Raw genomic sequence first — 13,584 nt, 5'->3', positions numbered from 1 at the left:
GAAAGAGATTTTGAGTAAAGGTCAATCTTAATAGTTGTCTATATCAATATTCGAGACGAGACCGAGACTTTCGAGACTGACCTAAGTCTCGTCTCGGTCTCGTCTCGATTTATAGAGCTCCGTCTCGGCCTCGGTCTCGTCTCGGTAGATAAAAGGCCGTCTCGGTCTCGGTACCATCCCTAATTTGAAGCTAATAATTATCTTTTAAGATGGATATATTTACGCTACTCACGGACAATTTTCTGGTAAATAATGTCAAAGGGAACTTGTTTAAAACATACCTAAACTAAAATCTCACTTTCACCACAAAAACATTAGTCAGCCTTTGTCTGATCACTAATAATAAGGCTTTTATGTTTTGCCCAAAATGTTTATAAAACTGATTTCAATAAGTTTTCCTTGTGCGTATTATATATATTCGTGTCGTATTATATATTACATATATATATATATATATATATATATATATATATATATATATATATATATATATATATATATATATATATATATATATATATATATATATATATATATATATATTCAAATACACTTTTTTTTTGACAATACAAGAAAAAAGTGCCTTTGAGAAAACCGTGAGAAATTGTCTTTATATTTAATACTACACTGGGTGAAAATTCACCCATTTTTTTTTCCTTTCAAAATTTAAAGTGCATATTTACCTTTCCGGATCCTATGGTATATACAATTTGTACCATACGCATTTTTCATGGTACATTGCGTTATTTCTCTTCTATTTGAGCTTTTTCGTCCGGGTTTTTTTTGTTTGTTTGTTTGTTTTCCAAGTCCAGAGGCCTTGTAGAAGACATTACCTATGGTTTCAGACCGTCCTGCGTCCAGACATAGGAGGTGATGACGTCATAAGTCAAAAATTTCTTTTCTCATTTTCTAAGCGTATGTTCAATATTTTTTGGCGGTCTTTTTTTTCTACGTAGGAGATTGAAACTTTGCACAAACATTCAGTCCACCGAGTAGTATTTACCAGATTTTTGTTCCGATGTCAGTGCTAAAACAGGGGGGGAACCAGAGGGGCAAAGGGGTAAAATAAGGGATATTTTTACCCCCAAACTCCCGTTTTTCGTCATTTTCCCGCCTTACATACATGATGGGGACACGTGAGTCATACCGTCTGAAAGGCAGTTTCATTCTGAAGAGAATGACGGTCGAATTATTATTCTAGGGTAGTTAGGGACGTCTCAGGGATTTTTTGAAAAGTATACTTCTGTATAGGGTAACATGGGGAATTTTCTGAATTTTTTTGGCGGGCTTATTTTTGCACCTAGAAGATTGAAATTGTGCACAGACATTCAGTCCACCGTGTAGTATTTAACATATTTTTTTCAGATTTCTGCGCTAAAACAGGGGTGGTCCAGAGGGGCTAAAAGTTGAAAAAAGGGAAATTTAGCCCCCAAAAATCCCCTTTTTCAGGAATTTCCCGCCTTAGATACATGATGGAGACATGTGAATGGTACCGCCTGAAAGACAGTTCTATTCTGAAGAGAATGATTGGCGGATTATAGTCCTAGGGTAATTAGGGATGTCTCAGGATTTTTTCCCTGAGATCATAGTGTTTTATGGTAATTTGGGGCATTGTAAGAATTTTTGATAAAAATTCTCCCGCCCTTACTATTCAAGATAGAAACTTGAAATTTGGCACACACATTCAGTATACCAAGTACTATTTATCAGATTTTTTTAGATGGCTACGTTCACACAGGGGGGTCCAGGGGGCCAAAGTTCGAGAAAAACATTTTCCCTCCGAAATTTTCACTTTGACATTTTTCCCCGCTTCTGGTATATGGTATGAGCATGCAAGTGGTACCATTTGAAAGCCAGCTCTATTCTGAAGAGAATGAGGTATGAACCATGATCCTAGGATAAATAGTGACGATACAGTAGCTGCTTGACTGAAAGTCTCAAAAATAGCCCAAAAAGCCAGGATCCGGAAAGGGTTAAGGAAACATTTATTTCTTGAGCACTTGTTACTATTACAGCATTCCCTTCAGAATAAGTGTTATGCAACCACTGAAATGTGTAAAGAATTCCATGTTTATTAGCCAGAGTTGCTTGATCGAAAGTAACGCCAGGGGCGGATCCAAGGTTAGCCGATCGGGGCGATCGCGCCCCAGAAGAGGAAACTTTCTTATATATATATATATATATATATATATATGTAAATAAAATCCATTCCAGAGTTTGGAACTTTTAAAAGTAGCTCTAAGTAGCAGTATTACAGCCCCCCACCCACCCAGAAGCCCGTCCTGGATCTGCCCCTGAGTAACGCAAACCCTAGACTGGTGAAAAATCACTTACCCGCCTGTATTTGGCGCTGAACTGAACACTATTCTCAACACTCGGTCACATATTGCACAGAAAGAAATGAGAATATCAGGAGCTACATGAAACTAGATGATGATATTACCTGACCAGGATATTAGTGCGGTTTTTCGTGGAGGGCACTAGTGTTGTGTTTACATCAGTTTCTAGGTAAGCGCGGTGGGACAGGGGAACGGAGAGCGTCACTCTGCAGTGTATCCAACGATTTTCAAAAGTTGCAGTTTACATGTTATAAGTAGCCTAATCTGTTTCGCTTAATAAAGAACTCCATAAATTATATAGTTGTTATTGAATGCAGTAATGGTTATTCCTGCAGTAATGCAGATGTATTGTGGATAATGACATATGCATGGAAATTAACAATTTAAGAACAAGATATCACGCAAGTGAATTTCTACCGTGTATTAAGCAGATTATATATATATATATATATATATATATATATATATATATATATATATATATATATATATATATATATATATATATATATATATATATATATATATATATATATATATATATATAAATAATTAGGTTTTATTTGATTTCATTATAAAACAGTAGAAACCTGCAAAACTCAGTAATAAGATGTTAATGACTAAAATATTAATTATGGGTTGGTAGCTTAGATACTTGCGCAACATCTTGTAACTGTAAGTTTAAATCAAGTTAAGGCTCGCGATGCTTGTATTTGTTTTAATGTAGGTCTATCGATTGACAACTAAATTATTTTCTTGAGTTGTAGCCAAGAAAGAATTCCGATACGTTTCCATTCGAGAACTGTGGAAGTTCTCTTCGTTGGTCTATTGGCTAGCGCATGTGTCTTTGTTGTACGTGGTTCTGTGAGAGCTCAACAATTAATTTTACAATCTTTCTCTTTCATTAATCATCTGTCTCCTCTAGCATAAAGAGCATAATCATGGGACGTTAAACTAAAGGAATTTCATTTCATTTTTTCGACGAATGTGAACCCTTTGGGGGAAAGGGAAGTGAAGAACAAATTTTCCTTAATTTTTTAAAGGGCTACGGGATTGGATAGCTTATCTTTCGGGATTGCCTTGTGAAACCTGATTGCAATGCATCTTTCTTTTAGGATTATTATCGTAATCCAGCCTTTTGGTAAATGTGAAATAAAAGTATCGATAAAACATCAGCGTATGTGTAATGTAAGCATAAATATCATTGGTTCAATACACAATAAATTCACAACTTTTATTTATGAGTATAGAAATTCCCTTTGAACTCCCTCTGAATTTCTTTCAGACCCTAGGTCTCTTGTGACAAAGAATTAATTCTACTATCTGTTTTCATACACAATATAATTTTGAACCTTGGAAGCCTAGTGTTGTCTTTGTGTCTGTAATACATAATCATTTGTCAATTGACTTCAGAAGACTGAGTTTAGCTCTTGAGCATAAGTTGCATATAGTTCAAACATATCAGATGTACGGTCTTGTTTAACAAATCCTGTGTGCACATCTTAAATTCAAAGACAAAGGCAATCAATCGTTTTTAAACAGCTTTATTTTTATTTCAATGTAAGTACTAAAATGTGCTACGTATAGTTTCAAGAGGGGATCCTTAAAAAAAAAAAAAAAAAAAAAGTACTGAACTTACGTACCTAACATTGGCACTCATCTTCTTCTTCATGATTTGGTGTAAGAAGCGGCCGCATGATTTCCGGCCAATTGTTTCATCGCCGATATCTTTGAGCAATGAGATGGCAGTGGAAGGCAAACTTCGTTCTTCTAACTTGATATTTTGAAAAACTTACGCAAGTGGTTTTGTTACTTAAATACATATCTATTCACTCTAATCAATTTCAAAAGTACCATTAACTTTATAATAACATAATGAATGTAAGAGTTACTATGAAAATGTATTTTGTATTTCTTTTTTAATATGAAATTCATTTTTTTCTGAATTTCACTGGAGCTATAAGAAATCAATTGTCAGGCTCTCCACTTTAAATTTTAATCGCCCAATGTAACATTGGGTTTATTTCTTTTAAGTAAATTTTTCAAAATATGGTAGAAATACTGGATTTTCAAATTACCAAACAATGCTAAATAATGACAGGTTAGATATCAGAGAAAGTTATCTTTATCTACCATCTTAATTAGGGGCGGATCCAAATCTCCTTCGGAGGGGGTTAGATTATCAGTTTCTCTGTCACCAGTCTTTTGCAGCACATCCGAAAATGATATCAATGCAAATTTGTTACTGAAGGTACTGTCAATCGATCGATCACATGGTCCACATTGGTAGCAATTTCGAAGACGCCTTATCTCAAAATTACACAATAAAACTTGCTTTAAACAATGAAAGCGCAGTTGCCAAAGTATAACTTTGATTCACAAAGATGAACTTCGAGGTTTTGTTACCAGATGAAGTAGGAATTCCTTACACTCTAATGCTACGAAGTTCTCAGTGTTCCTTTGTACAACACTGAGGTTAGTTTATTCGCAAGTTATTGCCAAATTAATATGGAGGGTGTATGTACTTTTTTTTTTTTTTTTTTTTTTGCAGTCCCTTAAAATGTTCTGAAAATATTTTACATAATTTTTGAAATTGTTTTTGTCTTAACTTGAACATATGCGTGAAGTGGTTTATTATGAACAGGGCAAAACAACTGTGATAGATTAATTACAAGTAATCCGGTTAGAAACACTGTTGTTTGCATTTTAGTTCCAAAACCGGCCGCCCGCACTCGTTCGCTGGTCAGGATATACCCTCTAGTAACACGCTACGAAAGCGGGTGATAACTCCGGGTGAATCTAGGAATAAGTTCGTTCTGGTAATGCTCTTACGTTAGTGCATTCCCAACTGGTTTATTTTAATATTTGATCGTCGTTGAACAAAAACGGGAAGAGGGTGTGAGAATGAATTCTCTTTTGAAATGAATTCAAGTCTGAACCTAAGGACTGCCATCACCAACTGAATCCCTTTACTTAAACTGAAAATTGTATTAAGTTATTACTACTTTCTGTTTTAATGTTAATCTCCAAAGAAGAAAAACAATAACACAGGGAGAAATGGCTTTTTCATACGGATTGAGCACAAGCGCGTATATAGAAATGTTTGCTGGAAGGGATCTAAAGTATTTTTTGAAGGGGGATCCTATACGTCTATGTAATATTGAACCTGTTTTATTGTGCACCCGAAGAGACGATAAGTAATTGTTAATTACAACGAATTATATTTTAAGAAATAGAATGGTGGAACTTAAGTTATTTTTATATGAAATGAAAAAGTACAGATGAATCGTAAAATCAAATCTTTAGCATACATCAATAACTTTTTTCCTTCTTTCTTTTTTCTTTTTTGTTTTTTTCTTTTTTCTTTTTTCTTTTTCTTTCTTTCTTTCTTTTTCTTTTCTTTTTTTTTTTTTTTGTTAAACAAGTATAGTTCTGTTAACAAAGTCTATAAATGTTAGTAGAGTTACGAAATTAAGGAAGGGGCTCCGAAGCCAGTAGATCTTCCGCAGGTGCACCCCTGATTGAGCATCTCAACAATGTTCCGCCTCGACCTTTCTTTCTCACCAGTGATTCTCAAAATGGGGTCCGCGAGATCTAACAGGGGATCCGCGACTCCTAAAAATTGAAATGTTGTAATAAAATGGATCTCGCAGCTGGTATGCAAGAAGTACTTTTAAGATTAAGAAACTGCAGTTGTAGGCAGTACGAGTACAAACAATAAACAAATAATTCATCATTTCCAGCGCTCAAGAATTTGATTGACTCGTCAGGGAAAAAACTCTGCTAAAAGCGCAAAAAATACTTTTAGGACACTTGAGAGCATTAGCTGCAAGTTTTCGAGAATATTTGTCTGTCCCACAACCTGGTAAAGGTTGGATTGAAAATCCTTTCACTAAGTAGAAATCCATGACATAGACGGCATGGATCTCCAGAACCGGATCTACGGGGTGCGAATTCGGAGCATTTGCTCCGCGGCGCAGTTGGTTGAGAGTATGTAGGGGGGCGCCATTTCGATGGAAAATTCAGAGGAAGGAGAGCGGATATAGGTATTTGCACCGGGCGCAATATTTCGTAGATCCGGCCCTGAGGATCTCTCTGCTGAACACAGAATAAGAACTGCTACTGGAACTACCCTGAGATACGTTGTGGAAAAACGTTTTCGCAACAAATGAATTTTGTCTCTTTTGGTTGCGTGCACTGAGAAAATAAAGTGTAGGTGGCGTACTTAAAAAGGTAGGTTACACACGTAATTCCTCCTGTAGTTTTTGGACTTAACGTACAGCAGACGTATAACTGAAAACGCATGTTTTATAATACTTTCCGTATAAGTTTTCTATTTATACGTACTTCCCGTGTGAAACAATATATTCTGGCAGGATCTCACATACAAATGGACGTATATAACATATAGCTGATGATGGTAAGATACATATATATATATGTAATATAAGGAAGACTGTTAGATATCAGACATCCTGCAACGGCATGATGTAACATATAAGGGCAGTGCCTATGTACTATATGGATAACGTATGTTCCGTCTGATTTCTGTAGTAAGCAAGAGGATACCTTATATTTGTGCAATATACTGCTGTCCGGAGAGCGGATTTTTCTGAATGTGTGCGTTGTGAGTATGAAGAGTTGTCTAAAAAGGCATTACAACATTTGATGCCTTTCCCTACCACTTACTTATGTGAACAAACCTTTTGTACTCTTTGCACTATTAAAAACTTAAAGCGAAAGCGTCTTAACTTAATGTGGAATCGGACCTAGATTGATGGTGACAGAACTTAGGCTATTCCAGATTTCAATGTAATTACGGAAAAATACAAAGAATTTCATTCCTCACATTAGTAACCCCACATTTAAAAACATTGATTATCAAATAAATTTCCTTTCCAAAAAAAAAAAAAAAAAAAAGAAAAGAAAAGGAAAAAGAAAAAAGAAAAATCAGTCTTGAAAGTTAGTGTATTTTCAATTGGAATTTTGTTCATTAGGAAATAATCATGTATATTTAGAATGAATTACTTATTACATTATTTTTCTAGATTTTTTCTTATCAGTGGTAATTCTAATTAAAGCAAACGCCAAAAATATAGGCGGGTTGCGCGCGCACCTTACAGCTCACTGTTGTCAACTCTCCCTGGTCATGTGCCACCTCCTTCCCCTCCTGTTGCAGGAGTAAGCAGACGACAGCCGTTTACCTAGCCATAGCTCAAAGCCTGCGTTCTGCCGTAACCAATCGTCAACACGCGCGCGAAACATGAAACCTTGACAGTGACTGAGCAAAACAAATGTAAATATGGCAAGTGCGCAGGTTGCTAGTTGGCTGTTGCTCTTTCCACCCACTTTTTGTTGCGCGCGCAACCCGCCTATATTTTTGGCGTTTGCGTTTAGTAAATTTTTTAAATATCATATGAAATTTCAGATAGCATTGTAAGGGGATCCGCAGAACTTTCCGAATGAACAGGGGGTCCGCGTTATCGGAAAGTTTGAGAGAACCACTGCTCTATGTAAACTATAATTGATAGATCTACGGTTTTCAGTTTCAACGCTGATCGCGGTAGTGAAAAACGATGTTAGATAACAATAAATAAATAAATAAAATTAATTCAGTAATGAAAGAATAGGTTGCATTTTAGACTATATTCCTATATTATAGCCTAAAATGGTAGAAATCGACTACCCTTCTGCTTCTAATATTGATTCCTATACGGCGAAAATGATAAAAAAAAGGAGGTAAAAAACTGTTTTTGTATGGATTCGGACTCCCATGGTGGGAGCTGTACTGAGTTCGATTCCCAATGGGGACATTCGGTTGAAATGGTGTAAAAACTTTTTCAGGCCAGTCATCTTGAGTGAGATTTCCATGGTGATGCTTTATTATTGGACATTTTTTCACAAAACTTTGCAGACTTATTGAAAAACTCAAAAAGTTCTTTCCATAGTCGGTGTAGAATGTTCATGTTAATCCGTCGGAATGCACTGCTGATGCCAGCTCTCAGTTCTGTCAGGTTTGTTGGGCGTAACCCCCCCCCCACACACACACACAAACAAAATAGTATAAAGTTAGGTCCGGAGATCACCATGACAAGAATTGCAGATCATCATCTCCATTAGGTCCGAGCCATCGCTTTTTCAGTCTCCTGTTTAGTCACTGTAGACCGATTTCCTCTTACAGAGGCATATTGAAACTGTAAACTGTGCATACCATCGCCGAATGGACTTGGCAGTTGTGGTGACTCTTTGTTGCACTTCGTTCGGGAGTGTCGTTGCACTGTTAGAACAAACTGACGTGAATATTCGAGCACAACATAAGCCTTCTCTGCGCCTGTCGCCATCTTGAATAAATGCTCACTGCCGCGCTCTTGTGGCAGAAATCAGAAGCAAACCTACAAATAAAATCGCGTCAATGATTTGTAATTAACCCTATTGCTAATTCCAGTATTTATAGTTTTACAGCTTGCCTTTTATGTTTCTATAGAAGAATTAGGAAGTAAATTGAACCTTAGTAACAATAAAATAAAAACAATATTCTAAAATGAAATGGAATATGTCAACTCAGCTAGTTTTTTTTTTTTTTTTTCACATCTACAAAATTACCATTTTGTATCCTTTTTGACCACAAATGTGGTTTACATTCTTATCTTTTAACAGAACAAATACCAATGGCACCTTCCTGATGTAGTTCTCTGTAAAATGAAATTTGTGTACAGATATTGCTTCCTCGTCGTACAATACAGTAACAACCCCAGGTGTCACGAAAGCGGTTTTTTGTGATGATATTTTGCTTTGCGTGTAAGTTGACCTTCGCGATCGGTTGATCAGAACAAACGTGTTTTTTTTTTCTTTTTTCTGTGTGATTACTTTGTTAACTCAACCACAAATTACCGCATTTACTTTACGATTCCATTTTAAAAAAAGACATACACTTCTTTTCTGTATTACATCAAAGTTATCGTATTTTTCATTTGTCCGACAGACTGAAACAAGAGATGTAAGAAATCAACGGCAACATTGTTTCAAAATTAGGTTTCATCAGACGTCCTCAATTCTTAGGACACTCTGGGGTTGCGGTGGCTCAGCGGTAGAGCATTCACCACTGGTGCTTGAAGTCCCTGGTTCGATCCCAGCTCGCGCCAAGTGAACTTTGTGCTGAACAAACACCGTGTGCGTGGGTTTCCTCGGGGCTCTCCCAATTTCTTCATTCGACCATTTTCTTAATTTCTCATTATCACCGTCTCCTTCAGGCTCGCCGGCATAAACGTGGGACGTAAAACTCAAAGATTTTATTTAATTTTTCTCAGGACACTTTTTTTTTTTTTAATAATCAATGCTTTTATTAGCCACTAAAGCATGGACAATTTCTCATTGTTCCCATTGTTTTGTAGTCGGATGTTGGTGATTCCAAAGTAGGTGTAAATTAGCCTCGCAGCTTGTATCTGAAATAACATTTCCTACGAGACAAGATATTTGTTGTCTCGTCTTGATTCTTGTGGTGAAAACGAGATGAGTCTCAAGACTAAAACTACATTTTTAAATTCTAGATAAGATGAGACACAAATAGTTTTTGTCGTTGCAAACGTTTTTGAGACGAGACGAGACGAAAATTTGCAGAACGTCTTGTCTTGTGGGTAGCTCTATTCTGTAAATTTGTTAATAAACTAATAAACTTTCAAGATAAATTTCCTGGGTTTTTTTAGACTCCACGAAGGGTTGTGGCCTACCAGATGGCTTTTCTTCCTTATTCAAGGAGTTTCGGAAGATGAGACAACACCTTTCAGAGATTGAATCCCAATTCCCATACTTCCATACAAGCGCCATATAGTGTCCAACTTCGATATATCGATTTAATTATCCGTAATATGACCTATATGAGCTGCTGAATCCTGTGTTATGAAACTTTTTCCAACCATTTGTTTGATGGTCTCTTTTTATTTCGAATATGTACCTCAAAATTTTGTGTACGGAAACCTTCAATCCATGCTTATTCTAGGGATGGGCAAAACCAGTTTTTATAAAAACCGAAACCCGAAAAGCCGACATTTCGGTTTTCTCCAAAAACCGATTCGGTTTTTTACCGAAACCGGTTTCGGTTTTTCCAAAACCAGTTTCGGTTCTCTTCAAAACTGGTTCGATTTTCACCGAAACTGGTTTCGGTGAAAACTTTTTTAAAACACATACAACTATTTCTGTGGAAACGGAATCGATTTCCGAAGAACAACGAAACACTATTGTGATCAGAAATAGAACACATTTTAGGAAAAAGCAGAACCGGTTTTGAAGAAAACTGAAACTGGATCCGGTGAAAAACCGAACCGGGTTTGGAGAAAACCAATAACCGGTTTCGGTGAAAACCGAACCGACTTTGAATAAAACCGAAAACGGTTTCGGTCAAAAACCGAACCAGTTTTTCTAAAAACCGAAAACCGGTTTTTGTGCCCACCACTAGTTTATTCCAGGGAGCTAAAGCCCAGCTTTATGGTCCATATAATACAATGCAGAACTGATTTTCATTTATATTTTGATGGAAAGTAAGTAATGTGTTCTATTGTATTTGATTAGAATAACTAATTCGGAATCCTAGATATTCTTATGGATCGATATTTTTTTGGACAGACTGACAAAAAATACTGCACGTGTCATGATTTTTTTTCTTGTGAAGAAAAAAAAAATGGTGACAGCCGTAGGATATCTATCTTACCGCTTCAACACACTGAAACGAATTTATATGTGCTTAACTGAGCACTAAGGTCTTCATTGCTCCAATTTCGTAGCAAGTGGTTAACAGAGATCCTCCAAAGAAGCTTCGTTTAAAACACCAAGTCCTTAGCACGAAAAACATGGCATGACCTTGATTGTTTTTTAAATTCTCTTGTTTGTTTAAGTACCAAGGTAATGAAGAGTTTCCTCTTTTTTTGGTTTTGTTTCGTTATTATTCAAATATATGTACGTGCCAACACTAAACAAAATTTCTTAGGTGAGAAGTGTTTAATAAGTATGAACCTTAATGGCGAAAAGAATGGTATTAGAAAAGATAAAAATGAAATCTTTAAGTTTTACGTCCCACGTTTATGCCGTGCCGGCTAGGCTACAGGAGATGGCAAAGATAAGAAATTACGGACATGATGGAATGAAGAAAGTGGAAGGAAACGGCAGAAAAACGAGAAGACCCTTGTACGCTATATTTGTCCACCACAAAATTCAATTGGCGCGAGCTGGGACCGAACCAAGGACCCTATACATTAGAAGTGAACGCTCTACCACTGAGCCACTGCGGCCCTAAGAATGGTATTGGAATAATACATGATTACAAGCAGTAGTGTACACACACTGAGAAAAATCCGTTATCCGGACAGCGGTGTATTGTACAAATATACGGAATCCTTGTGTTTGCTACAGAAATCAGTACGGAGCATACGTTATGCATATCCTACCTATGTACTGCTCTTAGATGTTAAGTCGTACTGCTGCAGGATGTCTGACATCTAACAGTATTCCGTATATTACATACGTATACGTAAACGTATGTTACATACGTCAGCTATATGTTATCCACGTCCATCTGTATGTGAGATTCTGACCACCTATATACTGTTCTTTCGTTCGCACGGAAAGTACGAACATTCGGAACACTTATACTGAAAATATGTATAAAATATACTTATTGAGTTATACGTTTCCTGTATGTTAAGTCCAAAAGCTACAGGATTTACGCTTGTAACCTACGTTTTTAGTACGCCAGATACGGTTTCTTTTCTCAGTGTAGATTCATCAAGTGCTTGGAGGAAGGGGCTTCAAGTACCTAATCTTATATCGTTTCAGTATACGCGACAACTTTGTATACATTTTAAACAAGTTACATGTGTTTCACATTATCTTGTTCAAGGAAACCCTCCTTTGCCTTCGCCACTGATTAGAAGATATGCTTTCCTCTGTCGCAGACAATTACGCCATCTCTTCCGTACTGAAATCTTTGATATTGTTTCTATAAGTATGTTATTGATATCTGCTAAACATGTTATAAAGATTTTATACCGTACCTAGCTATATAAGATAGGGGGCTTGGTGGCTTAATGGTACAGCGGTCATGTCTGGTGCAAGAGGTCACTAGTTCGATCCCAGGCCATGAAAGTTTATTGTGGACAACATCGTGTCTTTGAGTTTTCTCGGAGCTCTTCCATTTCCTCCCACATTTTCAATGGGAATTCAGCTGATGCAATGGGTTTTCCAGTTTCAACGAATTGTTTGTAGAGCTACTAGAGTAATGTTCAAGACAAAAATGTTTTAGTAATTGTTCTGAAAATGTAATGCAGTAAATAGGTTTCGTAAAACAAAATTATCGTTTACAATTTATTCATAAAATATTTCTGTTTCACAAACACACTAACACTAACACTAATATATTGTGAATAACAAACTTTTACTATTGTGATTAACTAACATCACACCCAAAATGGCCATATGTGGCCTTAAGTTGATTCATTTCAGGTTCAAATAGAACATCTGAAGCTTATAATAAGGTGTTTCTGGAACAAAGAGCCAGATGTATGTGAAAGTTTATACCAAAATAAAAGTGGTTTTGGATCTTTTTTCTTGACTTATGGCAGACATGGGCATTTTTCCTAACCTTCACTCACACTAACCGTCTAATCAATTCTTTCACACTCACTCATTCAATCTCACCCTCAGTCAACTCCCTCACACTTACTCACCCTCACACTCAAATATTGTTCGCACCCTGATTCTTACTCACACCTATCCTCAATCAACTCGCTCACGTTCAATTAACTGACTCACACTTACACTCACCTCAATCAACTGACTCACACTCACACTCACCTCAATCAACTGACTCACACTCACACTCACCTCAATCAACTGACACATACTCGTCCTCACACTCAACTACGGTTTATGCCCTCACTTCTTGTTCACTCACCCTCAATTTACTCTCTTATACTCACCGTAACTCACTCTCACCTCATTTACCAAAGTGAGGGTGAGTGACGGTAAGGGTGGCATCTTGAGTGCGAAAATGGGTGATGGTGCCCATCTCTGGTTTATGGTACTGTGCTTTTTTTTCTTGTCTGCCAGTTTCAATGTTCCCAACACTAAAACACATAAGTACAGTAAAACCTGTCCTCAACGGACCCTTTATTAAACGGAAAACTGTCTTAAACGGAAATATCTCACGGTCCCATGAATTTTGGAGAACAAAACGTGTAAAACTCCCTTCATTAAG

At 36.6% G+C, this 13,584-nt stretch overlaps 1 protein-coding gene and 1 long non-coding RNA gene across 2 annotated transcripts in view; one reads left to right on the top strand and one right to left on the bottom strand.

Annotated features, from left to right (window-relative positions):
- Positions 1-13,584, top strand: part of LOC145691537 (protein unc-93 homolog A-like) — a 274,095-nt gene that overhangs the window by 38,662 nt on the left and 221,849 nt on the right. The gene's annotated exons all lie outside the window — the stretch shown is intronic.
- The window catches only part of LOC145691536 (uncharacterized), a 47,914-nt gene continuing 42,365 nt past the window's right edge, over positions 8,036-13,584 (bottom strand). Inside the window, exon 3 of the long non-coding RNA XR_014132403.1 lies at positions 8,036-8,731. This is a non-coding gene — a long non-coding RNA (uncharacterized LOC145691536). The remainder of the gene's footprint in view (positions 8,732-13,584) is intronic.

Source organism: Thermobia domestica, chromosome 8, assembly GCF_964235325.1.
Source record: "Thermobia domestica chromosome 8, izTheDome1.hap1.1, whole genome shotgun sequence".
Lineage (NCBI taxonomy): Eukaryota > Metazoa > Arthropoda > Insecta > Zygentoma > Lepismatidae > Thermobia > Thermobia domestica.
This window is presented reverse-complemented; position numbering and strand designations above follow the sequence as displayed.